The sequence below is a fragment of the Amia ocellicauda genome, chromosome 16 (assembly GCF_036373705.1).
Source record: "Amia ocellicauda isolate fAmiCal2 chromosome 16, fAmiCal2.hap1, whole genome shotgun sequence".
NCBI classification, from domain to species: Eukaryota; Metazoa; Chordata; class Actinopteri; order Amiiformes; family Amiidae; genus Amia; species Amia ocellicauda.
Window position 1 is genome coordinate 4,632,805 of NC_089865.1, and position 23,317 is coordinate 4,656,121.

General features: G+C 40.1%; 1 protein-coding gene across 5 annotated transcripts in view; it reads right to left on the reverse strand.

Annotated features, from left to right (window-relative positions):
- Positions 1-23,317, reverse strand: part of LOC136711978 (nck-associated protein 5) — a 187,571-nt gene that overhangs the window by 137,913 nt on the left and 26,341 nt on the right. Inside the window, exon 1 of one of the 5 annotated variants that reach the window (XM_066688608.1) lies at positions 19,489-19,586. The exons of 3 other annotated variants lie outside the window; for them this stretch is intronic. The gene's annotated coding sequence lies outside the window, so the exon portion shown is untranslated. Of the gene's footprint in view, positions 1-7,851; positions 8,043-19,488; positions 19,587-23,317 lie in introns of those variants that run through there. One more of the 5 variants, XM_066688609.1, reaches the window with a different exon arrangement.

Consider the following 23,317-nt stretch of genomic DNA (forward strand, 5'->3'; position numbering starts at 1 on the left):
TTTAATTTCAAGCTGATACGGTTTCACACCTGTACAATGTCAGAGACGCATTCTTGCTGTGATTAATGGTGGCTTTCCACATACGTGCCTAATAAATAATACAGATAATGTGTAAGTGCTCTGAGAAAGTGTCTCTGCTGTGGAGGATGGGTCATAGGTGAGTAATTTATGTCCCCACCCAGGATGAAATTCACTGCAGGGTGTTTCCATAGGGTAACATCACCCCGGACTTACAAATATATTGATCCTCAGTGAAATTTAAGAAATGTGTAGTATTATGACTACTGTGTTTTTTTTTAATATATAATTCTTATAGTTTGTTTTACTCTCATACTGTCACTAACCAAAATTTGTGTTACTGTAAATGCTTTAACAGCCTCCCTTTAAAGAAGCGTGTGCATTAGTTACATTTCAGACGTATTGCTCTTTTAATGTTTAAACGATTCAGTGATTAATTTATTTCGCGGGGCTTAGCTCAACCCAGATGTGCAACAGATGTGGAAACCGGCAGCAGCGCATTCCAGAACCCGCTTTAAGGGCAGCTTAAATATGATTCGCGGCTCTCAGAGGCATGTTAAAGTGGGGAAACCGGTCCAGGACTCGAGTGAACAGAGACTGATACGATATATCGAGTGTATATTTGTGTTTTTGTTCATTGCCTTTTTCTTTTACAAGAATCCCCCTTCTCCCGGTTACAACGTGTTTGACCCTTCCCATGTTTCCAGGATCCATAGGTCCTACGGGAGGACTGGGGGGGGGGAGGGGTGTTGAATGTGAGAGAGAGGGTGGCTATGGTGAGAAAGGGTCACCTGTACAACCAGGAAGGGATTTGCAGCCTGAAAATTACATTAATCTTCAGTCAAAGATCTCATTCAGGTTACCAGAACCCATTTTCTTCAGGATTATGAGGCGCTGAACAGACAGTCCTTAAAGTAGACTAAAATGTCTGAGCAGTGGCGATAGGAGGATCAGGCCGGACGTATGAACCTTCCCTGTTAACAGAGGTAATTACCTGCTCTCTTCCTCCACTTCCACGCTTCACTTCCTGTTAGATTAAATTCTCACTTGTAACAAAGTCGCATTATGTTCCACATCACAAACATTTCTCTATTTAACAGTTCCTACTTTAGAAAAGGGCTTGATTGGTGTATTACAATGCTATTTACCATTAAAATGATCTATGCTGTCAAGGAAATACAAACCCTGGGTCGAGTGAAAAGTCAGTTCTTATTACAAACATTCAGCCAGCAGATACATCTTCCAGAATCCACTTCCTTACCAAGACTGTTAACGTAACCTATATTTTTTATTCTGCTTAGCTGCCTCTCCTTTTCATACTGAATTCAGGCGGATCGCATACCTGGAGGTAAGTGACAAATAGGTACTCGCCCAGGGGAGAATTAAAGTATTGCAAAGTTATCAACTCCACATTGTGACAGTGTATTCATTCTGACCTAAATACCCGGCTCCATATTGAAGCCACACTGCACATCTGATTGTCAGCTATCCTAATGTTAGTCATTAACCAAAAAGGCTAGCGGGACAAATTTGTTCGTTCTGGGTCTCTGTATAACGTCCACATAGAAAGAGAGAAGGGGGGAAAAGTCTCTGCTCCTATAGCCCTATATGTTAAAGATCATTTTCCCTCAGCAAAAATGTAATCTCACTGACCCACAAATGAAATTGCACAGAGGACATGCCGTACCAAGCCTGTAATGAATGTGCTAGTCAGCCAATCGAACCAAAGGGCTTTAGGAAATAAGGGACAGCGAGTAACAGTGCTTTACATCCAAATTATACAGCAACCTACACACTACACAGTAGCCGCAGTGATCCTGGGGAGGTCAGCCATGTCTGCATTCAAGAAAATCCATCGAATGCGCAGAATAAAATATAAACAACACAAACAGGGGAGTCAAATTATGAATATATTTTATGCAACCAGCACTGCATCTGCAAAACACCTTATTTACTTAATTTCAATTCCATATAAATGTAAATGAAGGATATCATCAAATTTAAATGAACAAATTGGTCTTCAATGTCCTGCTAACTGTAGGTCCCCTCTCATACGGTCCCCTTCAATTCGATACCAGCTCAGTAGAAACAATGAGTGCTCAGATCTGTCACGCACTGAAAAAGGAATATATTGTGACATTATAATCAAACTAATAATACTGAGAATTGATAATAAACTGAAAAAGCAGCTTCTCTACTGAAATGAAGTTACAACTTGGCATGGTAGTAAAAAGGCACCTTTCAGTCCAGAAAAATCATTTTTAAATGCAACAACACTTGTAAACATTGTCCTCAGTAAACCTTCGAATGCGTTGAAATGGGAAGGTGAAATCTACAGTTTAAATTGACCTAACACCCAGCTCAAACACATTATCAGACAATATGAAACCCCCATGATGGCCCACGAGTGGAAGTTCATTACACAACAGTATGAATTATGAAAATTGTACAAGATTAAGATCAAAAACACAGGTTATACCACTTACAATTTCTTACCAATACAATACAATACAATACAATACCTGCGTCACTACTGGGCAATTTTAATTTGGGGACAGCGAGAACTGCCTGTGCTACTGAATTACAATAAAGAGAGAAATAATACCAAACGTTACAATAAATAATATCTGCACAATGTATTCAGAGAACAACTTTAAACCCAGCTGAGTGATTCAGTCGCATGGAGGTCTCCTATGTAAAACCTTTCAGTCTCGCATTTAATTGACTCGATAAAAACAGTACTGATGTGGGACGGGAAAGCTTGGCTCCAGTCCAGACTTCGAGTACTTTAAGTGAACACGGCCTGGATGTTTTGGCAGGAACTTGACTCTTATGACTTGAGGTATATAAATAACTTAAATAATGCACAGTAACTACCCCAGTACACCCTACACCGTGACTGGACTCTCCTATAGAGTGCGAGATTGTACTCAAGCAATCATGGGGAAGCTGACTTAGTTTAAATAATGTCTCTAGATTAATCATTTGAATTTATAAACTATGAGTTGGGATGCATCCTGAAAGATTTGCACAGTATTTTAAAACTCGCTTGCAAGAAAAGTCAGCTTCTAATATATACAGTTACAGTTGAAAAAAGTAACCAAGGAGTTTTCATAATTATCCCTAACTTTTGGTCTTCAAAATGCAAATGTAATGTATACTTTCAGCAAAGAGACCATGGAGAGAAAAAAGGCATATTTACTCTCCCTGCTCTACAGAATCAGTCAAGTTAGTGTAATGATCACAGTTTGTTTATAGGAGCCATCCCAAGCCTAGAGCAGTGAGTGTCACCAGCTTTGATGTACCGTATGGACATGTCTCTTTCTCTCCTCAGAAGTCTCACTATGTCAAACAACCACAGGAGGTCCACATCTTATGGACAAAGTCACCACTTTTGCTGCCTTTCCCATTGCAAACACACCCTAGACCCCAGTGGACTTGGTTAATACACTGAAAAAGTGAGATTTGATGAAAAAGGTCGCTTTAATCTCGTGCAGATTCCATCAGACAGCAATACATCATATTTCTTCATTTCTCTCAGATGCCTTTCGCCTCGTTTGTCTGCTGTTAGAAGTAGAAATATCCTGGCAATACCAGCAACAATGTCAGTCTTTAAACTTCAGTCTTAAACCTGAAATATAGTTCATGTGATGCTGCTCATTTTTATGCCTCAGCTTAAAAAAGAAAATCCACTGGGGAACCTCATGACAAAACACCAAAACATTGATATATTCCCATCATGGGTGTCATTTTCACAAACCTTCAACGGCCGACTTATATCCTGTCATCAAAAGCTTACATTGTTTTATCGCGTTTAATTCAGAAACCAGCTCTTTCCAACTCACCCGAATCTGCCCCATGTGATTCTCCGTACAGTTATGCATGAGAGGAAACGCCGGAGATTAATAAGATGAAGACTTATGAAGGAAAGTCCGTATAAATCATTACACCCTACAGAGGTCTATTTTTAGGAGAACTGAGATTCCTTCTCAGTTCTCCATATTTAAAGCTTTTGACATCACCTCTGGTTTTCATTACTGGCTGGTCCAGTTAACATCAACAGCCACGGATGCTATATCATCTCTTGATAGTTAAAAAGAGAGGGGGGTCACTGACCTATGCTTTTATCTTTCCACAGATAATCCTCCTGCTTTTAAAGCTAAACATTACAAATGTAGCCCAGGTCAGAAGATCTCATGATGAATTATTCATTAAACTATGGATTGCTAGTTACCAAGAAAGTGGCTGAGAGTTTTTACGCAATTTTCAATCTCTAACAAAAAGAGAATACTTTGGTCTTGGACCTAATAATTTCTGAGAAGATTATATTATATTGGTTATATATACACACACGTTATCACTACACTGCAGTAAAACAAAGTCAATAAATAAATAAAGTCACAGGAAGCGAGGTGACCTTCAAGAACAAAAGTGCATTAAAACCACTTAAAATGTACTATTAATAACCCTGGCATTATAAAACCCTTGGAAATAAGAATGGGTTGAAAATAAATGTTTAGCTCAATTCGCCCAACAGTTAATTTTTCCCTGAAACACTTAATGAAACACATTTTATGAAGTTGCAACAATGATGGATTTAAAAAACAATCTGCCTGAACTAAAGCTGGCTTCTTGCCCACGGCATAAAAATAGGTCAAGAGTGGTTTAATAAAATAATTCAACTATTTTATCCAGGCTTGATTTAGTCGACTTGATACATCCCTACAGCGCGGAGCTTTATTTTCAAAGTGCAATAAGAACTGGACAACCGATCTTCAGTTATAAACCTCAGGGTGACACTGTTACAGCGATCTCTATAGCAGCAGAGTACAGCGTATTCATAGTCCATCTACCCGATTAAATAAGAGCAGAGGACAGTGCGTTTTTTCATTTTACTTTTAGTTTCCAGTTCGATTTTGTTTTAACTACGCATCTTGTTGAGGGAATCCAACTGAAGGAGCTTTACTGTGCTACAGTCATGCCCCACATTTCCACACAGCGGAGGACTGGGGCCTGGAAAGGAGATGTTTGTCTTCTGATTTTCCTCAACTCCCCTATTTCCTCTCAAACACAGTTATTTTGTGTTACGATTGCGATGGCTAATCCTGTGCCCACAGCCGGAGATACACATCACACTGCCACACAGTCATATGCAGGAATTATATCAAGACTCTGGAAGCATGTTTTTTTTTTAAACAATTTTCAGCATGGCTTCCTTCTTCATTCACATATAAAATTGGAGTTGGTTTTCCATATTCAAAGCCAGGAATAAAACCCAGTGATCTGAGAGACGGTGCTCACTCGGCATCTGCTCTCTAATCAGAGTGTTAATGTGAGTCGATCCTCAATACAGAGATCAGATCACGTTAGAGGAGGAGGGACTGATACTGAGGGGCTCCTGGCTTCTGTTCAATACACAGAATGTTTACACACACACACACACACACCCACACACACATTAACACACACAGACACACACACACACACACACACACATACATTAACACACACAGGGACACACACATGTGACACACGCACACGCACACACACACACACACACACGCACACACACAGACACGTACATACTCACAAACACCCACACACACATTAACACACACAGGGACGCACACATGTGCCACACACATGCACACACACACTCACACACACACAGACACTTACACACACACACACACACACACACACACACACACACACACGGAAACACAGACACTTTACACACACATACACTCACACATGCAGACACACACACATGGACACGCACACACGCAGATATGCACACAGACACACACTCTCATACATGGATACTGTAACACCAGTGGAGGAATACACATCGGGAAAGAAATGTCCTAGCAGATGCTGAAAGGGGAACATTATTCCTTACCATCACAACAAATGTGAGTGTCCGACACGGAGACAGAGCAATTTTTCAGACCCAGGAATGGACACTCAAGGCCATGTTCCTGACCGGCAGATCAAATAAGTCCATGCGGCTGCCAACCCAGGGGTTTGTTGTGCTTGTGTTTCTCCGTGGTAATTCATACAGTGCAGGTTTGCAGATGGTGGAGACAAGGTTAGCTTCAAGCAGTATTAAGGGTTGACTCTAATAAAAGGATATCGACTAAATTTAGTTTTTATAACCAATAAAAAATATCCAGAAATAGCTGGCACCTCCAGGCAATGGGAATGGGCTGAACACGTTGGAGAAGGAGAAGTAATTTAGAGGAGAGGACTCTAATCACAGACAGGAGGTTTAGTTAGAGGAAGCAGGACGTGTGTAACACTCATACAATATCAGAGATTGAAAATGATCTTGAGAAGAATCTGCATGCTTTTTATACTCTACTTCAAAAACCCTTATATTAAACCGAAAAAAAATGTTGTATTACAGAAAAATATATAATAATTCAATTTTCAAGGTAACATCAACCCCAGCTGATGAGAGACCATTCATATCATCACACAGTAATGTGCTGAAACTGGCTTCAAGTGTAATTGTGGTGGTTCTCAAAGAACTATTGCTTTTACATTGTGGTATAATGAAAATAAACTATTTAAAGTTTGATAATAAACCTGTGAATTAGTTCAACAGTGCCTGCAAAGACAATCTCGACCACTCCACACAGATAAATATCTCCCCGCAAAAGCACTTTGAACAAAAACATACGACACTAATCCCATTAGGAAAAATGAACTCACGGTCAGCACTGTCTAATCTACAATGGGTCATAATTTCAGGGTTTTTGTATCATTATTAAGTCCAAATGAAGAACCAAATTAACAGTGTAAGTGGACTGTAATAATCAAAAGACAAACTCCTTCAAAGTGCCATGCATAATTATGGGAATTACGCCACGTTTCCATTACACTTCAGGTTTAATTTGTCAATTCCCAACAGTGAAGTCTGTGAAGCAATTAATGCCAGTTACTGACATACAATCTATCAACGCTGCATACAAGGGGTTATCGCACGGCATTATGGTGCCAGAGCAGTGACTGAGGGGATCTATAGGCAATAACCCACTTCCACTATCTCTTTTCCATTACTGCCACTAATTCTCCGACTGTCACTGTGTAACATTGATAAACCCGTCCCCAAAAAAGCATGAAAGTGTGTGTCTCCTTCAGGACTCACTCTCCAATGCGCACTGATTGCCTTGTCAGTCATTTACTTCACTCCAGTGAAACCGATTATTCTCCTCTGAATTAGCACGGCTAGGCCAGTGAGGCTGGGTGAAATGAGGGATTTGTGTCCACGTGGTATATTCACTTTCTGTTCTGCTTACAGCATCTCGTATTAGATTGTGTGGCTAATATCTGTAAAATAAAGCGATTCGAATAAGTTTGAAGAGTTATATACGGTATACACGATAATATACGGGCGTGGAGGCATATTCGGAGATGTTAAAAGACTATATACGTGGATGCTAAATCAAAAGTGAGTTCCTGAGTGGTGCACAGAAAACCCAGAGATCGCCCCTGCTATAAAACTCAAGCTCCATCTTTTTCTTTATGTCGAAACGTGCCCCTGCGTGTCTCAATATCTCAGACAGAAGTGAGCGTTTGAAGTCCCATGTGCAAACTTCCCGTCAAATATTTCTTTCCCTAAATACTTTCTAGACGTCAATGACAGCACGGCTCAAAGTGGAGAAGAGGCACACTACCTACTGCAGAACTGAGGTCTGGTTTGTACTTGTGCCGTCAACTGAGTGAGCGTTCGAACCCTCTCAAAATCACGGCCGTCTTCAATGTCTGTCTACTGTTTTACTCCTTAAGAATGGAATGATTGTTGTTGCATCTCTGATGAGTTCTTACCTTGAGGCTGGATACCACACACTTTCACACTCAGCACCGCTCTCTGATCACACAGGAGTACAGACATCTTGAAGGTACTAAAACCCTCTTTAAACCAAGCTGGGACACTCAGAAAACACTCACACCTCCCTGTGGCTAATTCCGACGTGCGTCCAAACAGCCGTGTTAAAACAGCCCTTTCACCAGCACCACAAAGGACAGGGCAGCAGAGTTTGTGGCCTCTTGCACCTTGACAGACCCACCCTTTGATATGTGCGCCGGCTCTCCCCCTGAGCTACTCCCAGCTCCCCTCCCATCTGTCTCCGGGCCAGCTGGTTGGCCAGATGGAGGTTACGGCACAGCATGGTAGCCCGCTGACCACCACCCCCCCGTTCAGTGGCCGGAGGGTCAAGGGGTCCTTGACTCTCTACTTAACGTTCAAGCATTTCACCTGCAGGGGGCTTATTGGTTTGGGGCCGTAAAACATGCAAATAACAGTTCGGTCTATTATGAGGAGATTTAGTGAAACATTTAGTACCACAAGGTTGTCTCTATTAATGTGATTTATCTGTGGACGAATCATGTGCGAGCAACAATCAAGCTATTCAGGATTTTTAGAGGTTGGTTGTGTTGTTTTTAATGGACATTTGAGTGTTGTGCATTGTCTCTTTACATACAAAGAATCCAGACACTCAGATTTGCATCTACACCATTTGATAAGAAAATGGAGAGCCAAGGCTGAGGGCCAGTAGTACACTTCAGTGTGTTTTTAATGATAACAATGCTACACAGCACAGAGAAGATGTATAACCGATTGCATCTGTCACTTGAATGTGCACATCCACATACTTTTCTCTACATCTTCCTCGTTATGTGGTTGCCTAACGTGTATTCGTAATTTAGGCCTATAGCACACAGATATAAAGTATATGATTTAATATCACATCTGTGTAAAAACCAACCGCCCCCTTTAATAGCTTCTAAGAAAGTATTACCTTTAGCAAATTGTACACAAGCTTATAGCAGCACGATGTGGCACTCAGTAGACGGCAGCCCCTATTCCAATGCTGCCACATGTCAAGATTGTGTGATCTTTTATTTTATTTTCTGGTCACACTGAACTTAATACACAGATTTTTGTTCCTGCAAGTGCCGGGCAGATTCCGATACACTTTGGAATACTGAAGATAGATGTCAATCATAAAGCAAATTTGACACAACCGAAAAGAAAAATACGATATATGATTCTGCTGATATTTGTCAGTATTGCGTACACGACATCAACACATATCTTGAGGAGTGCAGTATTTATTTACTGCCTTGGGTGATGTCATCATTTGACAATCACCTTGTGAGGCAATGACAATCTAGCCCACGCCAGAACCTTTACTGTAAAAGCATTTTTTTTTTCCTGAAAACCATTCAATTTTTCTTGACTATGCACGTTCACATATGGGTAATACAAAGACTTTACAAAAACGATCAGACTTCAACAAACGAGGTCAGTAAGAGAGGACAGAAGGTCACTACACACTTATTGTGTATCTGTACAGCAGGGCTGCGGGCTTATTGATGCGTTTGCTCTTTAAAGACATCAGTTTAGGAATTATTTTCTGTTTTAAATCCCAAATGTTTTTGACAGGAAACCTGACATATAAACTGCATCAGAAAACAATTTCCCCCTATCGAATGATTAAAAACAAGCTTTTGCTCGAGGCAAAGGAAAGAGACATGGGAATATAGACATTATCTAGTATATTATATTAAGAAGTGTTATTAGTATTATCCTATGACATCCTAAACTGAAATGTTTAAATAAAAACCATGGAACAAACATTTACATTTAACCGGAAGTGAGTTATACTTCTGCTCTTCCTGATGTGATGTTTGTTTTAGGCCTTTTAGGTATAAAAAGTTATGCAGGAACACTGCTTAGTTTTCATAAGCACGAAACACGAGTGCATGACATTACTCTGTCTGCCATAAAACACTTTGTCTGAGGCAGAAAGTAAATGTCTACCTGAAAGGGCTAATGAGATCTAAGAGGCTGTAAACGCAAGGCAGACAGTTGGTACCCAGTCCTGTTGACAATAGTGCTCAGCTCCCATCTGTATACAGCCAATCTTAATCATTCTGCCCGTGCAACAAATCTGTAGCAATCTGTAGAAAGTTATTTTGGGGGGCAATATGAGAAAGAAAGAAAGAAAGAAAGAGAGAAAAAAAGAAGGTGTACAGAGCTCGTGGTTGGACACTGCAGGTTTCTGCTGTACTGTGCAGTTCAGTCACTGTTCCCATTGTACGCAAGTTACAGATTTCAACAAAAGCCCTGAAACCCCCCCAGGCTCTGGCAAACCGAAACAGCTGAAAAGCAGGTGATCTTTTGTCCTGTGAAGAAAGTGTGCTGAATGCTCCCTATAATGCAGGCATCAGCAGGGACTCAACTGGGCCGAGCAGAGAGGCTACAATAGCGTCCATCACATCAGTTATGCAAATAAAGAGAATTGTTTTCAAATCTTGAGCGGTCGGAAGCAGAATTACAGAACCGCGGCTCGTAGGTTGTCCTTGGACAGTTTCCCGCACGCGTCTTATCTCAAGAGCACGATCCGCATGGCAGACTCCAGCCAATGTTCGCAAACACAAGGTAATCAATACAGTAGGTGTGCAGAGGAACATCCACACAAATTGTTTTAGTTACACGTTAGATAAAGAAAATGTTTTATTTATTTTTAAATCTCAAGATTAAATTGTGATTCATAATTAATTATAATGCAGGTGATTTTACTTCAATTGCTCTTTTTGTTCAGGGCCGTCTTTAGGGAGTAAGTTGTAAATAGCGATAATGGACAGACTGTGGAAGTCGGTAACTGACATTTTTGTAATATTGCCCATCAAGTCTTTACAGAAATGATTCGTCAGCTACTTTAGTCTCTGTTGTGTGTCTGGCAGACCGTGAACACAAAATGCTCTTCTGTGCACAATAGGCCTGAAACACGGGCTCCTGTGAGTGGGATATTGTTTCTCAATGACTTTCTTATTATTTATATCCTACACAGTACTTCTCATATCATTCCATCGCAGTACAATGCAGTGTCAGGGGGTCTTAAAGCTGTTTTCCATTAAGCACTTGAAAAACGTTTTCTGAAAGGATAGGTTATTAGGGCATTCAGTACATAAAACTTAATTCAATATTCTTCTTGTGCCCGGCCATATGTAAAATGGATTCCACTTAAAATGAATTACATTACCAGATTCTTGCCTTGCCATTATTTGGTCGTTGTTCTCTGATATGGTTGTTTCGAATTCAAATAAAGAATGATCCCATCTAATATCTGTAATTCCCACAATGTTTTCCCACCATAACATTTATCGTCGGATCGCCACACTTTGACAAATAAACACACACGCTACTCCACAGTTACTCTGAAGCTCTCAGTCACTATTAGCGAGCGGGGGGTCTCCTTCCTGTTGTCAGGAGGGGAAAACACAAACCAGAAGCAAGAACAGTAAAGGTGAACTGAAGTGCACACCATCTGGGCGAAGTGGATGTGTTTGTCCGCTGTTATTTATCTACCTATTTATCCGCGACTCCTAAATCTTCTTGATCCAAACGCACTGTAGTGACATTTGTAATAAAACTCCAATCTGTTACAATAGCTTCATCCCATCCCAGTCAATACACAACCTGTACGACACAGGACCGCGGGGGGATGTTCATGGACTCCGTTCTCGGATGGTTTATGGGTTCAGACCCTAAATCTGGGCGCTGGGTCCTGTCAGGTTGAACACAAGAGCTTAACTCTCTCATGTAACACAATTCCTTGCCGCGGTGACGGGTTCATCATATGGCTCCAATTTCTGCAGGACACAACAGGCTGTGAATCACACATCTGTACATTCCTGCAGACCGACTCTAAATTACATTCCCACAAAGCACTTATGAGGCTACGTGGTTAAAACCATATCCTCGCTAATTGTGTTGATGAGTAAAACGTGTTTGTATTAATAGTCAGGGTTAATAAGAGCATATTAGTGTAACAGATATTTAAACATAAACACACATACACACATATATATACTTATTAATTACACACTACTTGGTCTAACGGGGTAGGTAAAAACACCAAGGAAGGATGTCCTGTAATCCATTAATTAAGCTTTTCTTCTGTGTACATTTGTTGTGTTTTTCGATCGGTTTCAACTTCACAACACGTGACATTTGAACACAAAATCAGAAGAAGTTATTTCAAGACACCCCATCCGATGAAGAGCCCAGTAAGTCTATTGTTTCTCCCGTCACCTCTTCCAGACTTTATTAATTGCTGCCGTTTCTGCTGGGTTAACATTATCTTACATGTTTTCCCACTCAATCTCTCTCTCTCTCTCCGTGACTCAGGACAGTTATAAATTAATTAGATTGGTTCCCCAAAGAAACAGAAGAATTAGGCCCATCTGCTCGCTGCCAGAATATTTCTAACCTGTCCAATAACACAGGTTATTGCTAAAGTGAGAAATAAATTAGCCACCGTCGTGCATCTAAGCAGACCCTGGGCAGGACTCGCGCAGTATAAATATGATGGATGCTGACACAGAGATTAACCAATTTTAAGAAAGGAAATTAAGTAATTATGATTCTACTTGTAAATCATCGTTCTGGAATCTGTAATTTTCTGTCCTCTGATAATTGTACGTGTCCAACCTCAAGCCCAAGCCCAAATGTAAGGGGAAAGAGGGGGATTGGCTCTTGTCTTCTTTCCCTTTCTTCTCACGGGAGAAGCCGAACAGAGGTTGCTGACTGGAAAACTGAACCCTGGAGGATGAGGTTGATCTCATCATCCTCACTGCTTGACCTAACCTCACACTGAGACTTTCTGCTCAGAGAAATCAACACTCTCCTCTCAGACAAGCGCACGACTCCCCGTGGGTCACCTGACAAGATCGAGTCGAAAACAACAAATAAATAAATACATGTTCACCAAAAGGGGAATGTTTTTCCTTGTCTGAAAGATTCCATATTCCGTATTTTCAAATACATCAGTTCAAATTAAACTAAATTCAGACCGGATATACCAGTTTGCATTAGTTATGATTATAGCCTGTGAAATACTTAATTTTCTTAAGGAGCAAATGCTCAGATGTGCCACAAAACCCAAACCCAATCTGGACATAGCATGACATCGTTTTGGGCCAAGCAAGGGTGCCCACACAGGTAGAACTGTGACATGAACTGAATATTCCCAGGAAACATCATTTAAGATGAGTGTTTAAGATTATAAATATAATAACATTAATAATACATGTATGTTTTTGACTGACATGTTCTGCACTGGACTGTTCTGCACAGCAAACTGATTTTATTAGAAAAATTGATTAATCCAGCCAGTGTGCTACTTAGAGATATTTCTCTGAAAACAGGACCCTGCGTTTGGCTCACAATGCAAAAACCAAAGAATGAACACAAAGGCAACATCAATTGAAAGATTTGCTCAAATATAGATGAGGTATAATTTAATTAACTAATTGGCTCCGTCAGAAATTCCAGCAAAAACGCTCCACAGGATAAACTGCACACAGAAGTCACACAGTTTTAATCGCCTGGGTAAATAATTCAAAGGAGTGGTCCGTCTGGGTTGTGGGCTGATACACAATGCAACAAAAAAAAGCAACATCTTACATTCATCTATAAGGACATTTAGTGACAGCATTTGAGACCTACAAATATTGACACAAATATAATGTGGGTGGATGTTCTTTAAGACGCCACCGCTAGGAAACCATTCGATTTTTAAATCTTAATGCGTTGTCTTTTCAGGCCACAAAAATTCTTCCCGCTCCCCAAGGCCCGGACATTTTCCCGCTCGGCTACGGCACGGCCAAAACACATCGATGCGGTGCTTAATGGGCATTTAACAGGAATATCTTCAGAATCCGTGTTGAATCTGTGACACGCAAGTCATCTGGAGCACGGATGATCTCCCGTGCCGTTCTCCACCCTTGACAGGTCACTGACCTACATAACCAACATAATGCATCGCCGCTCGCAACCTATTCCGTTAACGTGGACGGCTTTTCTGTGTGTCACACCGGCTGCATCCCCCACAGCGGCAGCCGAGACCCGGGAGCCGAGGATGACTGTAATGAGCCTCAATCACACATGCACAAGCATTAGCAAAGCCACAACACGGACTTACCAGCAGTAGCTGAAGCAGAGGAATGTTGCACAATCTCCCACAAACAGAGACAATGGCATGGTCTCCAAAATGGCTCATTTCTCTTGCTGTTGTTGGTTTTCTTTTTATTCAACCTCTTTCTCCCCTTATTGCTGCTGCTGTTGGTGAAAATGCCAGCGCTGGAATGATGCAGGAAGCCTGTCGCTGGCGAGGGTCTCCCAGCCCGAGCGCTTAAGCTCTTCCGCTGCTTGTCAATATTTAACTAGTTTGTCAAGTTGGATTAAATCACCTGTTTTAAATCCCCCTGGCAGCAGTTTGAAGGGAGTGCAGCGCGCTGGCGTCTCCATGAAACATTAAGACGCACCATCACAGCACAGCGTCTACTCCTGCAAAGCTCGTGGGCTTCGCTGTACAGTTGTGTTCCTGTTTTTAAAATGTAATTGCTCTCTGCAGGAACGGCGAAACCCAGAGACCTCGGGTTAAGTGCGAAGGACCGGAATCTTTCTCTGGTAATATTCTCTCTCATCAGTGTGTTACACCAAATAAAACTGGTATTTGGACTAGCTTAACAATGTACCACAACATTGTACCACAGCATAATATGAAACTGACTTAAAATGCCATTGAACATACTCTGTATACAAGGCATGTAGGGATTAGGGGCTTATCTGTGGTATTGCATGTGTTGGAATAGAAATATACAAATCTAAAGGAATTGTTGTCCTCGTCTTTGCCTGTACGAATGGTCATTAAAAGATGGACATTGTGTCAAATTAAATAACAGCATAGTATGTAAATATATGCTGACAGTAAGTTCATTTTTCAGTTCTTAGATTGTAGTTCACAGTAAAGTCATCTTTGCCTGGGTGTGCGTTCTAGAAGAGCACTGACAGAATCAATGAACCTGTTTACACTGTTCTAGGTGCAAATTCCTGTGACAGGTATTATTCAACTGACTATCCAACCAAACTACTTTAATCTCACATAATGAACATTTACACTAGAGTGGTCATTTTTAACTGTGTCTCAGCTTTGAAGACATCCTAGTTGCAAGTATATTTTCTTGAAAGGTAAATGTAAATAAACAACAACAACAACAACATCCAGATAATTTTAGACAGCAGTCAACAGTCTTTGGTTTGTTTAATGAGCCTCAAAGGTAAATAGCAATGTGTCTGTGTCTTTGCATATCCACTTATTTATATTATTTTATAAATTTCCCCTAAGCAGCTCAGTATCTCTCATCTTTTTACATCCGTGGTGCTCAAACCAGAAACGTGACACAACGTGCTGCACAATTAGATTGTATGTTACTGTGTTTTGGGACAGAATGGATACAAATTTCAGTGTCTTACAACAAACTCTGCACAGATCTGCCTTTCAAATGTCTCCTTGCATTTAATATTTATAAACAACTTGCCATTCTGGAATGTAATAAACAAACAAAAAAAACTAACCCCCCCACCAAAAAAAAAAAATGTCTGCCAAGAACTTCGTGCAAATAATTGATGTCTCATGGTGGGATAAAATAGTCTCAGGCTACACAGACTCCTGGATTGTGAGCATTGAGGAATAATAATTGATTTAATCTTCCAATTGAATAATTAAAATGTACCAATGGAAAGCATATATTTGTAAACAGTTATTGTATTACAGATATTCAAATTTACTACAAATCTGCTTCCATGGGAGGTATGTGTTATTTTTATTTTTACATTTTACAACAAGATGCAGTTTGCAAATATAGATGATCTCCCTTATTGAATTCATGACAACCTAAAACAATACGGATGAAACCATAACATATTTTCCTATCTAATAAAGGAATAGAGAAACAAATATCTGCTAAGACACTGAGTGCACCACCATTTATGGCATCAGTTTGCTTTCATTGGTTGTGTATTTGTTGTGAAAACTGCCTGACATGCATCTATCCGTCTTGTCTGCCTTTACCAGCCGTTTAAACTTTTAACCTGAATAATGGATGTGCGCTGCTGTGTTCCAGATGTGTGAGTTCGTTTCTAAAATGTCTGAGGTGCTGTTTGATGGATCTTGACTGAATTGGTACAAACACACACAATCCCTATTAATACAATGAATATTGATACAAAACGGCTTGGAGGGGATTTTTTTCCCCCTCTTTTAAAGGAGGAACAAGTGCTGTCAAATAGCAACGCACGCAGCTTATTTCCTGTTTTAATTGCACTGTCATTTTGAATTCTATGCATTCATTTCTCATCCATGCTAATTGCTTTAGAAAGTGTGCTGCTTAAAAAACAAAACATATGAATATGAAATCGATGTTACATAAATATACACAAAATGTATATTTAACATAAAAAAAGGCCACAATCCTTGCCTTTGTTTAAATAGCTGTGATCTGTCTACATTTTAGTAATATGTCAGACTTAAAATGTAAAATTAATAATTCCCCAAACCATAAAATGAGCATTTATTAATATATATTTGACAGAAACAAAATCCTGATGGTGAAATAGAGGCATGGCACAATTTTAAAAGAATTACAGATCAAATAGAAGTCTCTCCATAATCCCACTGAAGGATAATAGTGAAAAAGACAACAAGAAATTATAAAAAATGGGGATATTCACATTGGGGAGGCTAGGCAATTGAAATTCTTTGTGGCTGCAGCCCTCCACTAACCCTCATGACAATAATGTTTGATTTATTAGGTCATTTGATAGGACTCAGTCCTGTGTTGGAGAACCCGGCTCAGATCCACACACCCCATGCTCGGTGCAAGGGATTGCAAACCCCGTTTCAAGGGTGATGCATTTCACGAGAATCTGCAGAGAAAAGCATATCAGGATCTCTTGCCTCTCTGTGAGCCGGGAAAACATGGCACACTTAAAAAACCCATCTGCAGCTTCATTGCAGTCAGTGCAGAAGAAAGAGCTTCACCCTGATAATTTGACATCTGAGGCCGAGGTGTCTCAAGCTTGTCAAATAGATGCTACCTGGGAAATACACTTTTAAAAGATCAATATGGTTGGTATAATATGGCAGGATTGTATGACTATATTTTAGCATTTGATAATGTGTATATTCGGCCTGCCAGGTTATCTGAACAGTCCAAATTAAGAAATGCAAAATTGTTTTTACTCTGGAGAAGTAACTGTCATGATGCTAAATGGCGAATTCTCTCCTGGACAAATCAGTAGCATTGCTCAGCTGCTCGGTGGTCAATGTATTGAACAGCTGATCGGTGTGGTGTGGCTCTCCAGGACCAAGGCTATATGGTGTGAAAGATTAAATAATGAAACATTACATATATAGATTGTGTGACACGGTGCTGGGCCACAGACATCGTGACCAAGCCCACACGGTATCACACGTGGTGGAGAACGCGGGCAGACGTGGCGGTGTAGGAAGCAAATAAAAGAAAGACAACTAACAAACAACAAACAACAAACACAAGGCACATAGCAAAATATCCGTAGTTCAAATCCAAGTTCAAAGTTCGTTACCATGAAGCAGATCAGTTCTTCTGCTTTGTCTCTCTCACACACTCTCTGTCTCTCAATCTAAATAAGGCAGTCACCTCCACCTATTTAACATGTCTTAGCCAAAGCGGTGCATTGTGGGAAGTCAAGGAGTTCCTGTGGTGATTTTTCTGTATCTATATAATGGAAAACCTGCTTAATTTAATATTCAAAGCTTTATCTGTAAAAAAACATTTGCGGTGCACCTGGATTGTATTAGATACACCCCTCCTTAACATTCGCATTATTATTTCAACGAGCTGTGATCTCACATAGCATGACAAGAATGCTTTATCATCACCAGTTGCGGGCTTAATGAATATTCATGAGCACACAACATAACAGGGGGTTGTTTTGACAGAACAGTAGAATACATATGTTACAATAGGTGGCAAAAGTATGGGACGCATAGAGGGCGAGTCTAGACTGAAAGATACAGTTATAGGTGCGAATTTGTGTCATAATTAAACATTACACACATAGATACGTCTTCATGGATTTATTTTAATTTTCCTTCCACAGCACTTGGCTGCACTAGAAAGACACCCGTGCCGACGGTATAATGGGTACAGGACTCTGCTTTAGGGCGTGTGTCAGAAAACATCCGGACCCGATGCCAGTATGTGCTCGTTAGATGCAGCAGTACAATTTGGTGTGTTGGTTTGGGGCATTATGAAGATGTTTTTGAACACAGTATTATACAGTATTTAATACAATTACAGCAGCAAGTTAGAAACGTCTTTGTGTTATTTTTAATGTCTTGATTTACACTTTAACAAGACCTTCATGACAATGGAATTCAAGGTGTGCCGATTTTTCTTCTTTTCCGGCACCAGCCTCATAAAACTTAAAACAATGCCTATGGATACATTTTAAATATATCGGAAAGTACTGTTGTGGCATTGCATTAGACTTAAAATGTATAAAACCAATTACAATAAACCACTTTTTCACCGTGGTATTACAGCCAGCCAATGGGCTTCTGTTCTTGCTTAACGACTCCGATAAAACAGCTTATATCCCACTAATCGTGCTAATCTGCTTAATCACTTCAGTTATTTCTCACAGATCACAAAGATTGCATCGTTTCTTTACCTTTAAACGTAGAACAATGTGCCGTCATTAATTGAACTGAATGAGATTCTACAAATCGTTTTTGATTTTTTTATTAAAAGACATGAATTGCTAAGGGGGTAGATTCTTCTTTCGGAAAATGTTCTTGAAACAAAGAGACTGTGTCTAATTAAAGAAAATAAGATCCTCTATAATAATTTCATGCAAATTATTTTGACTAAAGATACTGATGTATATTTCTAATCATAATTGTGTTCTTGACCCCTTATCAAGATTTATATTCACTGCTTTGTTCTCCTCCAAGAAGGACAAGTTACTAATAATTCAGTAATAAATGTTTCAAAATCAACCAATCTAAGTGCATGAGAAAACTCATACACACACACACACATCTTCATTCAAGATATATCCAATCTATAATACTAATTATGCTATTAAAACATAGTAAATGTGTGTGCGTGTGTGTATTTATACAAACATCTAAGGTCTAATAATGTAGCCTAATTATGATACTGAATTGAATAAGGCATCACAAACCGTTCACTACGTGAGTATTATATTATATTATATTATATTATATTAATACTTGTATTGTTATAAAATATTTATAATTAAAATGCTGTTAAAAGAAAACAAATATCTTGAAAAATCCTCGAACTTCTAGATTATAGACTGACCACAAATCAGCTATGTCAACAATATGTTTGCCTAGCAAATACAACAGCTTCCATAAGAATAACCCAAACTAAATAAAGATGTACTTTAGAATACAGTAAAGGAAGTGTTTCAGTGTCACAGCCTTCACAACCTTCGTTTGTTAAGCCATAACACAAACTTCCAGTTTCTTATAAAACTCATTTCCACACAACTTAGCAGACAAAGTCTTTCACTGTGAAACGATCGTCAAAACTCACCTGATGTTACTGCGGACATTAAACCAGAGAAACAGCAAAAGGACGTTCTGACAGGCGTGCAGGAAAAACGATTAACACACCTGCCACTCAGCAAGTGCATCTTAAACACGGCTGGAACACGCCTTTAAAACTTCTCGTGTTGAATTTGCATTTACATTTACAGCAGGCCACAGAACAGGTTTGAGTCCTGGTGAGAGGATCGTAATCATCATGCCAAGACTGAGAAATTTGGCTGCATTGAAGTGACAGAATAAGTATTTTTTATTTGTGGTTATGCAATAATGCCTAATACTTAAAACTGTAACAGATATTACAGTAACTCTCTACCTTTTGGTGTAGAACATAAGGAACACTTTGAATACCTGTCACTCAATTACATTATTAAATATTGCAACTTAAGAAAAATACCTTAATGAAATGTACCTTATCATATAAATCATAGACAAAAGAGGTTAATCTGTTCTGTCTCCTTGGCATATGTGTTAACAATGTCACCCTGCAAACAATGAAAGTAACGTAGGATTGTTTTCAACCTTGGTATGGCAATCATTCGAGCCTACGTAACCTGCTACAAATGACCCTAAGCAGCCTGGTCTGTGATGTTATTCCCGTGTTTTCTCATTTCAAAGTAAAAAAATACAGCTGATGGCTCCTGTCATAAATCCTTCACAGGTAATTGTTTCCAAAAGCTGGAGGTCAGCACGTACATACATAATAAACTTACTCACCTTTCAAGCATTTGACACTGTCTCTCTCAAGAGGCAAAACAGATAGCTTGTGCACACGCCAAAGGCAATGAGATATGCAGTGAGGCAACTACACACACACACACACACTCAATAATCCAATAACGTCAGAGTGTTTCACAATAGCCTACACCATCTGAAAACTTTGGCACAGTGTTTGTATACTTATTCCCAGACCTAAATTCTTAAATCAATTTCAAATCATCTGCACCTATATGACAGGAGTTTATTTTCCTAATGTGCTCTAAATATGACATGATTACATCCCTTTCACACGCAACCCCAAGTGATCTGAAACCCTCTTGCCATAGTTCATATCCTGAAAAAACTTTGCATTACAGGCTGAAGTGTATCTCATTCCTCTTTTGGAATCGCAGTGAGAGAAGCCATTGTGTTCTCAATATTGGGGAGAGGGTGGCACACACAAATACACACACACACACACACACACACACACACACACACGCACACACACACACACACACACCACTTGAGTGCCCTTTGACCCCTTCCAGCAACAAAAATACCTCTGGCTTTTGTTGCCCAAAATATCCAGCTCACAGATGTGATCGATAAATAATAAAGCACAATACGGGATACAAATCTGTTGGCTTGTTCTTTTTGAAAGGTTCTCGGGGGACCACAGAGGAGCACGCCCCAACCCCAATCCCAGAAAATAAACCACAGTGCAATGCAGAACCCATCTTGAAAAAGAAAAAGTGAGACTGATTTGAACTCTTATCGCTGTACAAAAAGAAACCAAATTCAAAAAGAGCAAACAGATTGCTGAAACACGACAGGTATGAATTAGTGGGCGGTTCAGGTGGGGACAGGGAACGTTTTAGTTTTAGCAGCGCCACCTCACCCTTGTGATACCTGCCAGGTTCACTGAGTTCTTTCTCCACCTGTTTGGATGGGAAGAACGATGACACACACCTAACATGATACTGGGACATCATGGAGAGCTTTTATGGCCACATACAGGCTGACTAGTTAATAGATTTGGAGTGGTGTTCTTTTAAATGTATGTGCAACTAATTTTGATGTTGTTTTACAGCTACTGTCCTGCTAGTAGCCCCAAAGTACAGCTGCATGAAGCCCGTGCTCTGATCTCCAGCCGTGACAGGTGCTCACTGTGCTACTGCAATGCTGCCCTCGCTCGCTGGGCTATAATCCGCACATCAAATCCTTTTTCCATCCTTCAGCCATGCCTTTCTTGTTCGCTTAAACGCTCTAAACGGTGCCGAGATTGAAGGCACACCATTTATACGGCGGCAAAAGAGATGCAAATGCAGAAGAAAAAGAGGGTAAAAAACGCACACGTGCTCTGTGACAAATCACGGCTAATTATCTAACAGTAAAGAGGGCATTTTACTCAGTCGCAGTGTAATAACCCTTGACTTTGGCGATTCAGCACAGTGACAGGATATCAAGACGAGGTCCAAGATTACCCAGATAGTATAAATGATACCACACATCCCCTCCGAGTCTCTCTCTCTCTGAATGGAGTCCTTTGTAGCATTGCAAGATATCAGATTTAAAATTCGCAAAATTGTCAGGAGCTTGATAGCCAAATTGCCCCCTCCTGAAACCGGATTGTGGAACCATCTGAAGCCGCTGCGAAGGACAGCTGACAGCTCTGAGTAGAGCTCTGATTGACTGGGTCACGGAAGTTAAATTACAGGCAAAGAAGCAAAAGTGTACACTGAATAATCACGCTTTAGAAACTGTTGTAACAATCGGGTCGAGCAGAAGTACACTCTGAAAGGAAGGGGGGGTGTGCGCCGATTTTTAGCTCGACAGCGCTTGACAGCCATTGCACTCGGCAGCGCGAAGGCTTTGATCTCGGACGTGAGGAGAAAAAATTAATTCTGTTTGGGGGCCTCCTGAGTCACAGGGTATCCGAGGACATCTTACTGTGTTTCACAAAATCGGTGAAGAAGGAGGTCTTACAAAGGTGGAACAACAAAAACAAACAATTTTTTGTCTTTGCACGAAGGTAGCCTGTGTCCGTTATGTTTCACCAAACACTTGTCCACTACGGAGTCGGCAAATAAATACAGCATGCAGTGATCTTGGGGTTGTCAGATATGTTCTTCGCTCAACAGTGTTTGCCCACGAAAATAATCCAACCTTTGTTCAACACATGTCTGGTTCAGCAACCAGAGGACAAGCACATAAATAAACACGTGGCATCCATGTTAAACAGATCAGATTAAAAAACCCATCAAGCCTCTTGGAATATGTCCTGTGTATATTATTTCAGCCACGCAGATTTAAGAAGCATAGTTTGTTCATAATTTCCATGCATAATAACACAATTTTAAAATAGGACAGCTCCTCTGCCCAGTTGTAAGCCAACAAATCTGTAAGCATAGGAACTAAGTATTCCTGGGAAAAAATAAAACATGAATGGAGCTTCACTGAATTAGATTCCCACTACAGTACGCAGCTGCATTATGTATCTATCACTGCAGTACTAGAGGAAACAAAGCATAATGAGAAATTATTAATCAAGATTTCAAGATGAAGATCAAAATTTGCATTTGCTTTTCCTTTACCTAACAAATGAGTTGTCTTGGAAAGGGATAACTGTTAGGTTGTGGAGATAAACCAACAAACGAAATGGCCACTTGTTGGGCGACTGTATGTGTCTGAAAACGGAGCAGTTTTGTCCCAGTTATGGAAGTGGTGGTAAACAACAAAAGCCACTGAGGCATTCAACAACAATAAAGCCTGCATTGTGCACTGTTTATCTTATTCCCGCTTTCATGCAAGGTGTCAACAGGTTAATTCAGTCCTGTTTCGCTACAGCTGTTTTGTCTAACAGAACAAAGGCTACTTCGAAAGGGAAATCGTAAAAAATTACAACCAAACAACAATTTGATGACATAGGTTCTTCCTGTCCTATTTATCATAAACAAAGTATGTGATGCATCACAGGATTTCTGTACATTGGCGTGACTTATCACAGTTCTGCCACGGCCGCACCCTGCGTCTCACACTTGCAGCTATTCGTGAGCGTTTGTGCAACACCACTCTCTGAGTCATAGACTAGTCATTTTGATTGTGAATTTATTCTC